The following is a 16,503-nucleotide window of genomic DNA, read 5'->3' as shown; positions in this document are numbered from 1 at the left end:
GGGCATTTGTGCTCCTCACAATCCAATCATGGGTCAATAAAAAAAAAAAAAAAAAAAAAGCAAGAAGTGCAGAGTGTGTCTTTGCAGCTGACTGGACAGCGTTGCAGCAATGGCTCACTTTGTGCGAGCTGCCAATAAACTCAGTGAAAGCAAAGGAGCAAAATCAAAGCCTGCTGTGAGGAGCAGAGAGCCAGAGAGAAGCTCCGATAGCACGTGTTCGAAGCCCACGATAAGAACTACAATCAAATGTAATATTTAATAACGTCTCTGTCCTTAGATACAAGTGATCATATTGTAAAACGTTAATCTGTGGCTCTGATGGGATTCCAATGTGTGAATATCGCTTTATTCTGAAAAGATAGCGGTGAAAAATAAAAGCTGCTGCTGAACTAAACCCTCACCAGTCTTCAGCTGGTGCTCGGCCACGACTGTCAGGTGACATTCAGCAGCTCCGGTCTGTAAATCTTTTTCAGAACATGCAGAAAATACGAAGAAGGATTCTTGTAAATTACAATGGCTTTCATTATTATGACGATCACAGTCGGTGCGGGGCTTAAACAACACTATGATTTCTGCATCGCTGCACGAGGAGTTGTGACACAGGTTCAAGGCATTTCATAGCATTAACTGGATAGTCCAATTCTTTTAAATGTGACCTCCTCCACAATGGCCTTGAAAGGAAACCAGAAAATAAAAATAAAATGGAAATCAGAATAATCATAAAGCTGACAGCAGCACTGAACCTGCCTTGATGTTACAATGAGGACACATCCTGCTTATGGGCAGTTTTTCTTTTTTCTTGGAACATAATTTCAGTCTGAAAAGAAAACACAAAGAAACATTTTTTTAATTTTTGTGAAAGAAACTTGACCAAAGAACATATAACAATAATAATGATAGTATTTAACTTTATTTGTATGGTCGCAAAGACTTCTCACTTCTGACTGGCTGACAGGCACTTACAGTATGATGTGGGTGTTTGTTGCTATGCACCAGAATAAAGGAAAATTTTAAATGTAATATCTGAATTTTATACATTCATACTGTGTTTTGGCCTTTTGGTAATTTTTAAAGCAACATTGTTGAGTTTTATGATGATGAGCAGCAGTTAATGAGCGTTAACGCTGAAATAATAAATACCTGATTTTCTCTTTGGTTTTGAAGCGTGACACCGAAATCAAAACTTTGCTGACTAACAGAAATGGGAAGGTCACAAAAAGCTGAAAAGCTAAATTAAATCCTTTTACACCGGTTTACAAAAAATATGTGATATCACTGAAACAGTTCCACACAGATTGAAAGGTTTTTCCATCAGAAGGAGAAACGAGGCTTTTTAACCATCAAGTTGCACAAAAACTCTCCATTGAAATTATTGAAATTATAATGACTTTTTTAAATGTCGGAGAGAGACGACAGTATTTTGTGTAGACTACCAGAGGCGCACCACTCTCTGAATACATATTTGATATTTTAATATAATATAATCTCATACACCATATGGTGGTAAACTGATGAAATAATATGTTTTTATTTCTGCAGATGAAAAACAGCAGCTATGATGTTTTTAATAGACACTCAGCCCATGTTAGTTTCCATATACAGTAACACATTTCAGGCATTTCAGGTGAACCGCAAACTAATGACTCATAAAAACAGAAATGCCTTTTCATGCTTTTGTGTGTGTTTTAAACGGTGATTGGCTAAAAGAGCCGACAGCCCCGTGGGCACAGATCTGTCCGTGAGTCACACGGAGACAGATGGCTTCACGTGACCAATCAGATTCCGGGCAGAGTGCTTGTCACTGACCAATCAGAAAGGAGGGTTTTAATCAAGTTTGGAAGCGAGTGCAGCTTCAAGTTCTCTGGGAGGAAATTAAAAACGTTGTGATGTTGAATGTGGAGTGACACAGTCACTGTCGCAGTCCTGTTCCTGCTGCTGTCGTCTGTCTGACATTCAAATTTCATGCCATGTATTTATGGTTTCATTGACTTGATTGAAAAAAATCTGTTAATTAACATCGATTTGAGACTAATTTCCTGCATGAAAATTGTGATTTTGGTCTTTGGTTTATTACAGAGTTAACACCTTCACGTAAAAACATTATTTTGATAAAGTTTGAACTCTGTTTCCTCGACCACAATCACTGTGATCCACCTGTAACCACGGTGAAGTCACACTGGAATAACCATGCACTTTTTCAGGAGAGAAAATATTGGAGCTTGTGTTAAATTACTCTTTACAGATTCGGCTGCAATTAAAATTCCTAAAAAAAAACCCACTGTTGGCTGTCGGCTGTTTGAGCCAATTAAACAGCAGCAGCAGTTTCCAATCATTTTCAGCTCTTTATATTTTTTAGCATTTTAAACGTTTAAACTTTGTTATTGAGAAGCGATCACCAGAGTGTAGAGTCTGCTCAGTGTAACCATGTAAACGTAAGGCTGAATAATCCAAATAAACCATGCAAACAAACAAAGGAAGTAAAATAAATAAATGGGGCGAAACAAGTTTGAAAGATGCTGAAGCCGCTGAGGTGAGAATATATTTCTGGATTTGTTCTCACAAACCCATGAGACACAATACCAATTTTAATTCTTTTAAATGACCTCAAAATATATCTATATCTTCTCTCCTGCTGCCGTCTCTGTTCTCCTTTTATTCAACATTGTCCTCCTCTATTATTATATATTTTGTTCCATCTTTCCTCCCTGCAGTTGTTCTTCTTTCATTGATAATAATTCCACAGAACAATGAAGCCGTCAACTTTGACCCTTCCTCATTTGTTATTGGCAGCTTGTTAAGCTGGTGACGGTTACTTCAGGTCCTGCGTGTGCACTTTAACTCCAACTCCAGTTGCACAGGCATGTAATTGCCATGAACGGCAGCGTCTCAGAGCAGAGACAATTAACATGTTGTTGCTACTTGGGCCCCAGTGTACCAAAACAGATTGTTTAATTAGACTTTATGAAGCGTCTTGATTGCTCATTCAGGAGAAGCCTTCGTGTGCTACAGTAGGTGAACGGCTCCAGTTGAGTGGAGTGGAAAACTGTTTTAAGAGACTGTGTGTTACTATGAAAGTAAGTGGATCATTTTCATTGAACAGTAAACGGGTCGGAGAGGATTAATCAGCGCTGATCACCTCTGATGTGATGATAGATCTGACTCAGGGCTGCAATTAACAGACGAGTGCTCCAGCCTTAGAAGTTGTCCCCTCCCACAGGAAGCGTTTTCCTGAATTAGTTCGATGCTTAAAGGTAAAGGTTTGGTTAGTTGTAGAGTTACAATAGTAACTCAAACAGTCTTGTTAACTGTTTATTCATCGGTTGTTTCTATTGGAACAGTTTTGACTTTGCGAAAAGTTGGAAATCACAACCGAGTTAAAAAACAGAGCAACAAGAATCCCTGAGAAAAGACGCTGAACCCAGAGCTGTTTGTTTTTCTGAACCGGTTCGTTCGTCTTCAGTTACTGATTCTGAACATTTACAAGGCGCTTCGCTTCTTTCGCTCTCTCCCGTTCCCTCCGCCAAAGACAATTTCAATGCCGACGGCTTAAAAACAATTCTGTGACAATTTATAATTATAATTATACTCGCGTTATAACTACCACTGCCACTACAGGCTTTGTCACTTGAATGCAAACAGGAAGTTTTGGAGCAGTTGCTGAAAAGACTGATACTTACAATGAGACGTTAACTGTAGGTCGTAATAAGCTGCTTGTATTTTCATTATTGATTAATCTGCAGATAATGTTGTTTTTAGTCAATTGAAATATAATAAAATAGTAAAAATGACACAGAGAAATCTCATAACTCAATCAGATATATTCATATTACTTTCTTCTTGAAAATGACCTATGATTAAAATTGTTGCTGATTCATTTACAGCTGATCAACTTATTGAATAACTGACAAACCATTTCAGCTCCACACTCATCTCTTACTACAGTATTCTCACTTTGGCAGAAACCTGTGTGTTTCTGTAGAACCACATCGATCACAGTAAGAAGCTGATTATGGGAATTCATCATTTTGTTTATTCTATACTGCATTTTTCTTTTTAGCAAAGCAAGTAATCAGTGTTGCATTTGAGCGGTTTGCTTTATTTTCTTAAATGAAAGGTTTTTGGTTGCAAAGCTCAGGTATCAGTTAAAGCTGTGTTCAGTAGTTTTCAAACAAATAAACAGACCAAAGGATAATAAATCTCACCCTCTTGTATTCTACAAGAAAATATCTCGGATGCTCTGTAACTCCAAATGTTGTAATTTTGGGAACAAACTTTGAAGGACAATTTGATGAGCTCTCAGACGTGACACCGGTCGTTGTCTTTTCTCTGACAACCGTTTCTGTTTTTATGTACTTAACCTGTTCTCTTTGTAAATCTCCTTTCCGAAGGATTTTGGAGCGCTTGAAGTAACCGTGCCCTCTCGCTGTCCTTCTGTCTCCCTCTCTCGCTCCTTCTATCTTTTCTGTTGTTTTCATGTACCAGTCCCCCATGAAGGACAGCTGCTGTGAGCTGACAACCTGGCTGCCTGCCATTCGTTACTCTGCCAGTCGATTTCTGTGCCCCCCTCCCTCCTACGCACACACACACACACACCAATACCCATCATGCATTTGTCAGACACTGTCTGGGTGCTGCTGCTGCTGCTGCTGCTGCTGCTGCAGAGCTGTGACATGAATTCAAGAGAGGAAATCTGTGCTTTTGTTCATCATCACGTTTTAAGACGAGATTCGTTTCTTGCTTCAGAGCTTTCTGCTAAAGGAACGACACAAACCCCAACACGAGTTCAAAAGCCAGGTGTAGCAGGAAATCCAATTCACTGCTCCACCCTAAATTTTTCTTTCTTTTTTTTTTTTTTTTTATGGCAGAAAATAGAAAATACCAACAACTATCAGCGGCACTGGCATTCCTCAGAAAAATACAATGTGAGGTTTTGCCCTACAAGTATGCTGACAAAAATTCCACAGAGCCAGCAGCGAAGGGAGTCTGGCATTGACCCAGAGACAAAAACACAAAGAGAAATGTTTGAATGTCAGCGAGGAGACATCCGGGTTATTTCAAGGCCAGAATAAAGCAAGCCTGAGACGAGCCTTTCAGAGAAGGAGGCAATGCTTCCATTCAGTCACCCCACATAATGATGGAGACGAGGGCAGAGGAGCTCTTTCCACTGTGGAAGACGGAAACCCCTGTTGCTATTTGTACCTGTGGGTATGGTTCTGGATCTCTGGGGCAGTTCCCGCTCTGTTTCCATGGCTTATCGGGACTGTACTTTAAAATTAAGTATGTGTTAGCGTCCCTGCTGGAAGGTGTGCCGAAGTGTCTGGTCACCTTTTTTCCTCTCCTTCCCTGTCCTCGCCAGTTTCCATTCTTATCAAGGCTCACTGTATGAGAATGCTGATATTTGATTACTCTGCAAATCTATTATTTTATAACAGCATTTTTTTTCTCTACCGTATCAGCACATTACAACTATGTTATCACTAAGGAAAAGATATGAGCAGATCCAGTTAGGATGATACGATCAAACAATAACACTTTTTTCCACGGTTACTGAAAAAATCTTGGATAACCGTTAATAAATATGTGAATGTCAATTGCAGGTCTTTGGTAGGACGCCAACTCCAGTCTCCTGCGCCGAAGTCAGACCTGAAACACACCCATCCATCAACCTGACCCTCCGCCATCCTCTGACTGTCCCCCTGCCTACATGAAGGACACACCACTTCCCAGAAATGGACATAAACTGTGAGGTGAGTCACCCCAACACGAGGACACTTACACATCTCTTTACGCTCTACCCATGGTAAATAAACTGACTGTCACTGACCTGGTTACCTATATCTACTGTACATATAGCTTAATGTCCCGAATGCAACTAGCAAGCATTTGATAGTTCGGTGCCGCTACGGTGACCAACAATCCACAACCAGTCAGGAAGCAGCTGGCTGAGGTTTTCCAGGAAAACGTAAAGTCCAAACCCCTTCTCAGTCCTGCAGGTCCTGGTTATCCAAAGAACAGGTGAATGAAGGGCAATTGGACTTGTTTGTAGATACTTGAAGACGTTTCACCTCTCATCCAAGAAGCTTCTACGAAACTCAAAACCCAAAACCCTGATGCTTCAAACCCCAAAACCCAAGTTCCACCCTACCAACGGCTCCTTTTCCCTCCCTCATTTGAATGATGGTCCCATTTGTTTGCATCCCTCCTCCCACCTTTGCTCCATGCACATCATGCTGGCATGAAAAAAAAAAAAACCCACACAAACAGATGAGTAAACTGAATTTCGACATCAGGGAAATCCCAAACTGTCAAAATGCCGGTTTTTTATCCGCCACAAAGAAGAAAAAAAAGGACTAAACTCCTGGATATTCTCCGAATGAACCAGTTTATACGACGTGTCATCAGAACGTGTCTGAAGACAGAACTGTTTATACTTTATTCAGAACGGACACACTCGATAAACCTGCCGTCACAGAAATGGGGATTACTTCTTGACGGTCTGTCCTCTCAGGAATTCATGGTGTACACACACAAAGTGGCAGAAGTGGTTTCACCAGCACTTCCCAAATTCGGACATCAGGCAGGTGAACATAGAGGGGGAGCTGCAGTGATCATACTGGTGCTTCCTTTGAAGCACACTGGCGATTAAGTATTTTGTTCTCCCTTATAGTTAGCCGTTAGCTGGGGGCGTCTGTGGCTCAGGAGGTCGTCCGCTGATTGAAGCGTCAAAGTCATAAAGTGTCCGTGGGAAGATACTGAACCCAAGGTGTGAAGTGCTTCGGATAAAATGCGGCCAGTTGGCTAGTGTAATAATGCATTTGTCAGGTTAGCTTTATAAATGGCTAACAATGCAGAAGTTGCAAATATGCTGATTCTGCAAAAGTAATTTTTTGTCTCGGAGGTATTTGTTTCTGAAACGTTGCCTGAAAATATCAAGAATGTTCATCTATTTGCAAATTTACCTGCCAGGAAATTTCTGTGTGTCTGTGTGTGTGTGTGTGTGTGTGTGTTTGTGTTTGTGTGTGTGTGTGTGTTTGTGTGTGTGTGTGTGTGTGTCTGTGTTTGCAGGAGATTGATAAAGAAGCCAAACTCTCACAAAATGTTCTGTGTAGAAGAAGTTTGGTTGGACTGTCAGTCATCTCTCTGTTTACTGAGCCAGAGTTGAACCTCAGACTGCAGTAATGCAGAAAATTGATTGTATGAAAACTCCCATCAGATGTTCATAGTATCACAGGTGCCAGTGATTATTTCAGCCCAAATTAGACCTTGTTATACCAACACTACTACCATCAACTCTATTTAAAAACTGAACTCAGTGATGGATCCTAATGAACTTCCTTCATCGTCTACCTTATATTAGTGAGTGGTTAGGGCGCATATCACGTGGGCTCATATGCCCTGGGTTGCGTGTTCCCGGTTCGGGTCCCGGCTCTCCGGATCATTTGCTGCATGTCATTCCCTGGCTGTCGCTCCCTGCATTTCCTGTCTGTCTCTGATGAAAAGAGGCATAAAATTCACACAGAGTAACTTGAGAAAACGTTTGACTGAAGAAGGCTGAAGAAGCCTGTGATAGATGTTTAGCTTGATGGCCTTAATTAAATGTTGTCCAGTGTATTCCTGTGTTAGGTTAGGCTTGAGGCGATATCCAAAATGTAATATCTTTGTACAGTTGAGGCCAAATATCGCGAAATACGATGTTATCGTATGATCGTACTTTATGTTTGAAGTACCGCCGCGAAACAGCAGTTCAGAGTTTTATTTGTCATATGCCGAGGTGCAATGTACAAGCAGTGAAATGAGGGTCAGACTTGGACGAAGAACAAAAAATTAGATATTATGAAAAATATTGCACATGGCGAGAAAATATCACGATAGTCGATATTATCGAACATTGGCCCAAGCCTACGTTTAACAGCCTCCCACCGGGGGTTTATTTGGGGGGAGGATTTCTGGCGCACAACAAATGCCTCCCTGGGTGAAAACATCACCACTGAATTTGTTAAATCACAATTTGACTGTTAACGGTGCATTATTAATCGTAAAAACGCCCTCCCTAATGAGTGCGGCGTCTATGAATGACCTCATTGGTGTATCCAGATCAGGTCCACTTTGATTAAACTGTGAAACAACTCAATACAGTGGGAGCTTTGATTCAAGTGTTGCCAGAAAGCCCTCCCTGCAGATCCGAATGGCAGAAGTCCACGGGGATGTGCTCGCAGGCTGTCGTTACAGCAAAAAAAAAGGGGGGGTGGCCTTTCGCTAAACAAAACAAAAGGAGAAGGAGAGAAATAAATAAATAAAACAACGATGGCTACTTATTTATTTAGTACTGAACTTTCTTCAGATGTGCGGAGCTCAGTGGAGGAGGTAGATTAACAGAAAAGAGCAAAGTCATGTTTTACACAACGTTTTGCAGGTTATCGTGAATAAAAATGCTTTTTGTGATTATTGGTGAAATATAATATTTATCCGTCAAAACCTCTTAAACCTTCTACCTGGACTTATAATTCGACGAATACATAAATGGCAACGAGGCCATCAATCCTCCAGCTTCTAGTAAACCTGCATAAAATAAAGCTGGCGTGTCATAAACTGCTGTTTTTGTTCTACGTGGAACAATAAAGCCTCATAGAGGTTCAAAGAATCTGACTTCGTGCAGAGCCAGGTGGAAGACGCCAGAGAAGAAACGGGGATTTTAGAAGAGCAGCATTAGTTATAGAGACAGGAGTATAGCAAGCTGAAAGGAAGGTGGAACAGGAATGCTTTCTGTTATGAATAGGATAGAAGACAGAGATGGAGAGGAAGGGAGAAAGAGATTGAAAGAGGAGGGCAAACTGCAAGTGAGGCTCAGCAGGAAGAGAGAGGAAGAGGAGGAGGAGGAGGAGAGAGGGAATAGTAAAAGAGGCAATGCAGAGTAGAGGACGGGAGGAGGGAATGGAGAGACTCCCTGAGAAATACAGCTATAGTCTGGATGATAAGGTAGATCTGAATATCTTTGTGCCAAATATTTCCAGGAAGTGCCGTCTTTAAAAGAACAAAACTTTATATCTTCACCCTGAGAACATGCAGCACGGGTCCAGTGGGACAAGAAACACGAGCAGCCGGGAAGTAAAACAGGTTGTAAACAAAAACCCCCGGATTAGTCAGATTTATTTGGAACATAAAACGAGAGTAAGATTTTTTTTATTTTTTTTTATCCAAACTCATGTCATGTTTTGCACATTGTCTCCATGTTTTCAGTTTCACTCCACCGGCCCCTCCCCCCGTGCCCTGTTTCCCACCTGATCTTCCTCCCCCTAATGACACACCTGTCTCCTCTTCTATAATTAGTCCCCTCCGTGTATAAATATATATATAAATATATATATATATATATATATATATATATATATGTGTGTGTGTGTGTGTGTATATACCTGCCTGTTTCACTCACCATGTGCCAGATTGTCTTTGTGCATTCAGCCAAGCTTTTTACCTGTTTCCTTATTCCTAATTTACTCCTTTTGTGCCATCGCTCGCCTGGTTTGTAACTGTCATCAACTGTTGGGCTTTTGGGTCGTGATGTTTTCTGAGCTGTGCTAATGCAACAACAAGATTTAGGAGAGATTATCGGCGACATGTGGGCACCCAGCTTAAGTTTACCTGCAAACCCAGACTTGCGTTAATATTGAGCGGTTTTGCACCAACAATTTATGTCAACTTTCAGTGCGAATGCAGGAAGTAGTGTCCACTATATGCAGCGAAGTGGAAAGTAAGGTCGGGGGAAGGATGAGCATGTAGGACATTCATGCATTAGACCAGAATGTACCTTCATTGTATTATTAACAGTAGCTACAGTCTTTCCTTTAACCACTGACATTGTAAAAAAACAGCTTTAACCTGGTCGACGCGACCGGAGAGGTTCCACGGTCACGTTGGACTTCATTAGTGTCCGACAGAGAGTTTTCATTTAATGAAACAAAACCCTCACTCCTCTATAGCCGTGCCCTGCCATTTTCTCCGTGGGCATACCAGTTGTAAAATGAGAGGTCTGAGCAGCCAACCTCTGTAAACAAGCTGCTTTGGCTTCAGCGCTGTTTCTACAAACAGAGTCCAGTGCTTGTGTAAGCCGGGGGGAATCCAGCCGAAGCGATGCATCATCAGTTCAGTCGAACAGACAAAATTAATGTAATGCATCATTCCTGATCCTATAGACAAACATTAATAAATTCTATAATGAATATGTAATCAATAAAGCCGCATCACACCTATCATTTCAAAAGCAACAACGCTAACTGGACGACATGCACTTTTATAAAAGGTCGATATCAGCCCTTTATAATAGAAACCCAATTTATCAGTGGAGAGCACTCTACTACTGTACTTGTTTTCCAACTGTGAATCATTTATCATGCAAAGTACTTGAGTTCTCTGGTGTATTCGGCCATATGGGAACATCGTGATGCACTTTATTTCACGGACTTTCATGAGGGAAGGAGGAGGAGACAGGAAGGAGGAGGGAGAACAGCGCTGTCTATGACTTCCTCGAGCTCTTTAAGCCCTCAAGAAGAACAATGATTTCTTCCTCTAAAGCTGCTGCAGCACTCCAGCACAGACAATACCACAGAGAGGTGTTTGGCAGGGAGAGATGGAGGAAGTAATAGCCCCAATGTGTTGCCGAACACATTACCTTTCATAGAAAGAGCCGTGTGGAAATCCGGCTATCTGCTCAATGCACACTTGAGAACCAGCGACTGTCAAATGAATGACGGTGGAGGTTAAAACAGCGTTGATGACAAATACGTGTATATACAATATTGATGAACTGAAAAGGGCTTTTTATAAGCTACTATTCAAAGTGACAAATGTGCAAAGCAACAGAAACAGTGGGGGTCAAAATGAGCTATTTAGGAAAACATTGTCGGTCTCTTCTCTCCATCATGACTTAACGCTTGGAGACAGGAAGTTGGCTTTGTTTCTTAAATATGGTTTCGGTTAGAGGACACGGACGAGAACCAATAAAAGCCATATCACATCATATCCCACTCAATAACACCTCAGGCCCAGTAATTAAATAAAGATTCACCTGATTTGTTCAAATGAAATTCTGCTCTGAGTCCTCTCCAAAGGATCGTCATTGTCTCCCTGATGTGACACCACTAAAGTTGTTAATCTTGTACGTTGTGTTAACCCACAAAGCTTTCAACATTTCAAAAATCCCTCTGATTATCCGAAAGCTAGATCTTTGATCATTCAGGCAATTAATCAGGTTCCATGACGCCCCTCAAACTGCACGAGAAACAAGAGCAGATCTGATGTGGTCTAACTCTGGAGACCAGTCTTACGTATCTTTGTGAAACCAGTCAAGCCTCTGATTAGTAAGATGTGTGGGTGGTTCAATTGAAGTGAGAAAACCATTGATTTTCACATGTTTTGATCCAGTATGCATAATCAATGAATATTGTACTTCCAAAGTTGAACTCTGACACGTCGGTGGATCATGTGCGAGCTAGTCAAGGACGACTCTGCTTCTTAAAGTGTCACATCCAAATCAAAAGGAAACAGAGATTGAGAGATATATAAAAACGAAAAGAGATTCACAGCTATTCAATGCGACAATGATAGTTGCCTTACCCCGTGCGTATCCGCTCACAGGCCTTCAGTGGCGTTCAGGCTTCCATCATTGCGGCTGTGAACAGAAACAACTGCAGTTAGATTTTTCCGAAAGAAGAAACCACAACACAAGATTTACCATTCGGACTGAGGACAAGCAATTTCTCACTTACGGATCCATTTGAAAATCCACTTAATCATTTCAAGTCATATGCATGAGGAGGGAGTATTTTTCCTACTGACACATTGACACTAGACGTAGCGAGAGAAGTTCTGGATGGTTAAAGACAAAGATTTTGACCGCGGTTCCTTGGATTAAAGCTCCTTTAAGCTGTTTAAAAGTACTTGACCTTCAGTCACTCTACAGAGCTCCAGCTCACAATTCACTTGGCACTATTGTTTTGATCATTTCTCAACAGGTTGAACAGACCTTCAATCACTCTTTCATCAGAGGTTGTTCAGCTTCCACCTATAATGACACCTGAGAAACTCTTGAATGGCTCCAGTGCCTCGCGGGGTCTGCTTCTCTTTCTGCAGCTGCTCTGGGTCAGGCAGTCAGGTTTGTTATTGAGAATTCACTTCGTATTCATTATGGACGGAACAGGGAGAGGGAGATACTGTATGGTAGGCCGAGGAGATTGTATTCACAAGGCGCACAATGTTGCCAGAGGAATGGGGAGAGCAAATACTTCATGCATTACATTATGATGACAAAGTTATTGTTTGGTGTTATAGCCCCTCTTTGCATATTCTGAAGTTATTCTGCATGGATGTTTCTTTGGTTCAAGTCAAAGAGGAACTTATTTTTGGTGGTTTACAGCGCTCTGAGGTTCTAATATCACAAATGTGAAATGGTTTAAAGTGAATCTGTGATGTTAACTTGCTCCGATGATTCAAAATTCAATCAGTTATTCAAAAATGCTCCCTCATTCTATATATTACTATGTATTTATCTGCATAACCAACCCATAATTATCACTGAGTCGAATCTGACACATAACACAGATGTAGCTTTTATTATAGGCGTTTAAAAAGAATAAGAATATTCATCAAAATGTCCTGAATACAACAAAAAGATTAAAGCTTTGCCACAGAGCTTCAGGTGAAAACTTCATTCTACAAACACAAGTCACTGGCAAATATGATCTGAGGTCTAAGACTAAAGTAGCCCGAGTATAGGAACACAAAACAAATAGTTCAGGTCACAGGTCCTTTCTGGCAGGTAACCCAAAACCTCAAAATGCCTACACACACAATGGGAGTAATGTTGGCAAAGGTAGCTCAGCTTATTAGCCAAGCTAGCTATACTATGGCTACAAACAGAGAGAGCACACCCTCCGGTATCATTAGCTCAGCTAGCTCACCTTATCAGCTAAGTTAGCTACATTATAGCTGCAAACACATTTAGCATACCTTCTCAAATGCTGGTATCACTACCTAAGCTAGCTCAGCTTTTAAGCTAAGTTAGCTACATTATAGCTACAAACACAGACAGTACACCTTTACTAATGTCCCGCTAATGAATAATGTAACTTTCACTTGTATTGTCTGAGAAGCTGCCAGAGCTAAAACCCTCGTAGTACTAAATTAGCATTGTTAGCTAACAACCACCTGTTTTGACATGAAGCTAATGTTGCCCTTGTAGCAAAGTTGGTTTGCTTACGTTAGCTACCTTATTGTCATGGCTACAGCACAATCTCCCTCTATTTTAGTCTGTGTGTGTGTGTGTGTGTGTGTGTGTGTGTGTGTGTTTTGTCTCTTTGACAGTCAGTAAATCCATACCTGTCCTTTACACACCCTCACTGAGCTGAAAACCTCTACACACACGTGAGATGTTGTTGCGTTGTTACTGATGTTCTGTCATGTGTGTATTCTGGACTGAAAGCCTCACAAGTGTCTTCTTCTTTTTTTTAAATAATTTCTGCCATATGGAGACTATTTTTTGGCCACGGTTTGGACACCACTGTGATGGAACATGTCCACATTGATTGAAATTGAAAACCAGTCATTTTCCATTTTCCAGTGTTAATGCTGGTCAGGGTCACGGGCAGCAGGGCACACTGATTTTGCATTGTGGACAACTTTGACTGTACCTTATGTTCTTTAGTTTAGTTTGAAAATCAGATTAATATTGAGCCGCCAAAGGAAATGACCCTTAAAGTGACACTCCAAACCATTCAGCAGCCATAATATCAGTAGATCCGTAAAGCGGTGACTATTATATTGAAGCAGATTGAATGAGGACAAGACACAGTGCGAATCCTGTATATATTTTGAATCAAAAGAGCGACAGCAATATTTTTAGCTGTGGCGTTTAAAGCACCAAGTCACAACGGGAAACAAACAGCCCTTATAAGCCTCTGTGGAACCTTTCATCTATTTTATATTGCAGGGAGGCTAAATTAACTTCGCTGACTTTGTATTCGTTAAGAAAAGAACGAGTGGAGGTCAGCAGCGGTCTGCTTTCTCTGAGCCCCTGTCCCTTTAAAGACAATGACCTGACCAGCAGGGCGCCTTGGCTGCAGATGAGAAAGTGGTTATTTCCAGCACCCTCCTCATTTATTTGCGTACGTGTTTTAAGAGACCTAAAGCAGCGGGCTGGATGCCTGGGTGCCATGCTGATAAAGCAAGACGGGGGACTGCGAGCACTTTACCCAGGGCCCCTGAGTGAGCAGGGGGGGGGGGTGTGGGAGACGGGGGCTCAGACAGGTGATCAGGGCCAGGCGGATACACTCGGGTGGATAACATGTCTTCAATGTTACTGATGGACTGCCCAACTGGCGCCCTGGCTGGCTGGCAGCGTGCCCAGCGTTCTTCCACTGGCTGAGCGGCTGTATAGCTTGGATGACTGTTGTGAGAGCGAGAGGGAAAGTCAGGGGTGACAGACAGTCAGACAGACGGACAGACAGACAGACAGACAGGCAAAGACAGACTTGAGATGAAGGGAACCACTGACGAACTGTGCTCTGTACACATTACTTTTTACTTTTTACACATTTGCTTTTCCACATTCTTCCTAATCCCTCACTGTGCATTTATTATTAATACTATTTTATAGAAGTTTTTACTGTTTCTCTTATTTACCTCCTCTTTCCTAACTTGAGTGTAGAGCAATTGTAACAAAGGAATTTCCCTGCAGGGATAATTATGAACAAACTGGGTGGAATGTAATGGAGGACACAAAGTTAAACCCAGTTCACACAGACTTTAAATGGAGCTCTGAGGTCGATGCATCACTGAGGGCAGAGTGTAACGTCAAACCAAAAGTCACATGAGGTGAAGACATTTTCCTATTTTCTGTGTTAAATTGTTTTACATTGCCATTTACACTATTCTCATATGAGTATCTGCTGAGAAAATACACAAAATAAAAAATTTACAAAGCCGACCACACCCTCACACTCTATTATCTCTAAATAAATTCCAGACACGACCTGATCTGTCTTTTTCATTTCGGGTGCACGAGACTCCAGACCTCCTCCACGAGGAGACGTAATTGGACAGGCGGTTGCTTTTCTAATTGACCATTAGAGTGGATAAAATTGAGCCGATGCTTTCCACATCTGCCGGTACGTGAGGGTTTTGCGTGACGTACATTTCGTCATCGAGGGATCCACCGATTTGTTATGTCGATGCGGTCACTGTTTCACCGTCTGCCCTGGTTCAGCAGGTCACCTGGTGCAGGTCCTGGACTTTACACTTTCTTGTTTGTAGAGGCATTCTGGGAAATTAATGGGACACTATTTGTGGCTTTCTAGTCCAACGGTTTCCTGTGGGGAGCAAAATATTGTTGACATGGGTCTGTTTGTTCATATTAGCTTGTATCAGAATAATGTGTTTGTGTTCAGTTAAACCCAGAACAGTCAGTTTGTAGTGTGTAGTTACTTCCTGATTTCCTGATACAGAAGTTGAGCAATGCTCAGTCTTTTATCCTATGGCATATCTATCTCTTTTTGTTTAACATTTCATCACTGCTGCAAACAAGCTACAATCGATTTCCATTTGAGATCCTGCGACTAAACCAATCTGCTAACAGACGAGCCTGACGGAGTCTGAAGAAAAGCTGCGACGCCGCTCTCATGGAAGATCTCGTGCTAAACGTGCTCAGTCAGCCTCGAGCTACAGTCTGAAATATCAAAACAGGAAAAAGAAAATGGAGGGAAATGATGAGATTGCAGGGCTTAGAGCGCCAGGTATCAATTGACTCCCATTAAGTGAAAGCTGAACCAGTAACATTATGACTGCAGCCATGTCAAACATTTCAGTTCTTGTTCAGCCGTGATGTGAAAGTTCTTCACGGTCCAGTACTTATCTTAATTAGCACGGACTGGCCTCTGCCTGCACTTACACGTCAAGAGCAGCGTCACAGTAACACGTTTAAATCCTGCATATAGTCACATATGTTCAGACCAGAATAGAAAGAGTGAACTATGATAAAGGGACAAAATGAAAACCTACTTCCAGATGTAAAAAACCCATTTGTAATAGGTGGCTAGAAATCAAGCTTTTGATTTTGCTCAACAGTCTTTACCCTATACTACTAGATAAGGACATATTTATTTTATTTACATCATCTAATCATTTTGGCACATGTATTAAAAACATGATATCCCACAAGTGCCAGACCTTCTTGTTTTGAATGTCACCAGCTGCTAAAAAACAGCAGTTTTTAAACTGCCATGAATTTTAGCTAAAAAGCTAAGAAGCTAAAATTATAGGAGCAAATATCACGGCTAAAGGAAAACCAAACGTTTTACACTGGCTGTAGTTTATCACATGCTGTAGTAGATTGTCATTTATCTTAAAGCAGTGGTTCCCGGCTTGGTGGTTTCAGGGGTCAAATGAGGATTTTAGTGTTATATATAATATTATCATGTTAGAGTCTTGAGTCTGACCATTTGCTAAATGCTCCAC

General features: G+C 41.3%; 1 long non-coding RNA gene across 1 annotated transcript in view; it reads right to left on the bottom strand.

The window, feature by feature from the left end:
• Nucleotides 1-16,503, bottom strand: part of LOC130167495 (uncharacterized) — an 88,851-nt gene that overhangs the window by 24,746 nt on the left and 47,602 nt on the right. The window contains exon 3 of the long non-coding RNA XR_008827295.1: nucleotides 11,611-11,665. This is a non-coding gene — a long non-coding RNA (uncharacterized LOC130167495). The remainder of the gene's footprint in view (nucleotides 1-11,610; nucleotides 11,666-16,503) is intronic.

This window comes from Seriola aureovittata, chromosome 4 (genome assembly GCF_021018895.1).
Source record: "Seriola aureovittata isolate HTS-2021-v1 ecotype China chromosome 4, ASM2101889v1, whole genome shotgun sequence".
NCBI classification, from domain to species: domain Eukaryota; kingdom Metazoa; phylum Chordata; class Actinopteri; order Carangiformes; family Carangidae; genus Seriola; species Seriola aureovittata.
The sequence above is the reverse complement of the archived record's forward strand: the minus strand, read 5'-3'. Positions and strand labels throughout refer to the sequence as shown.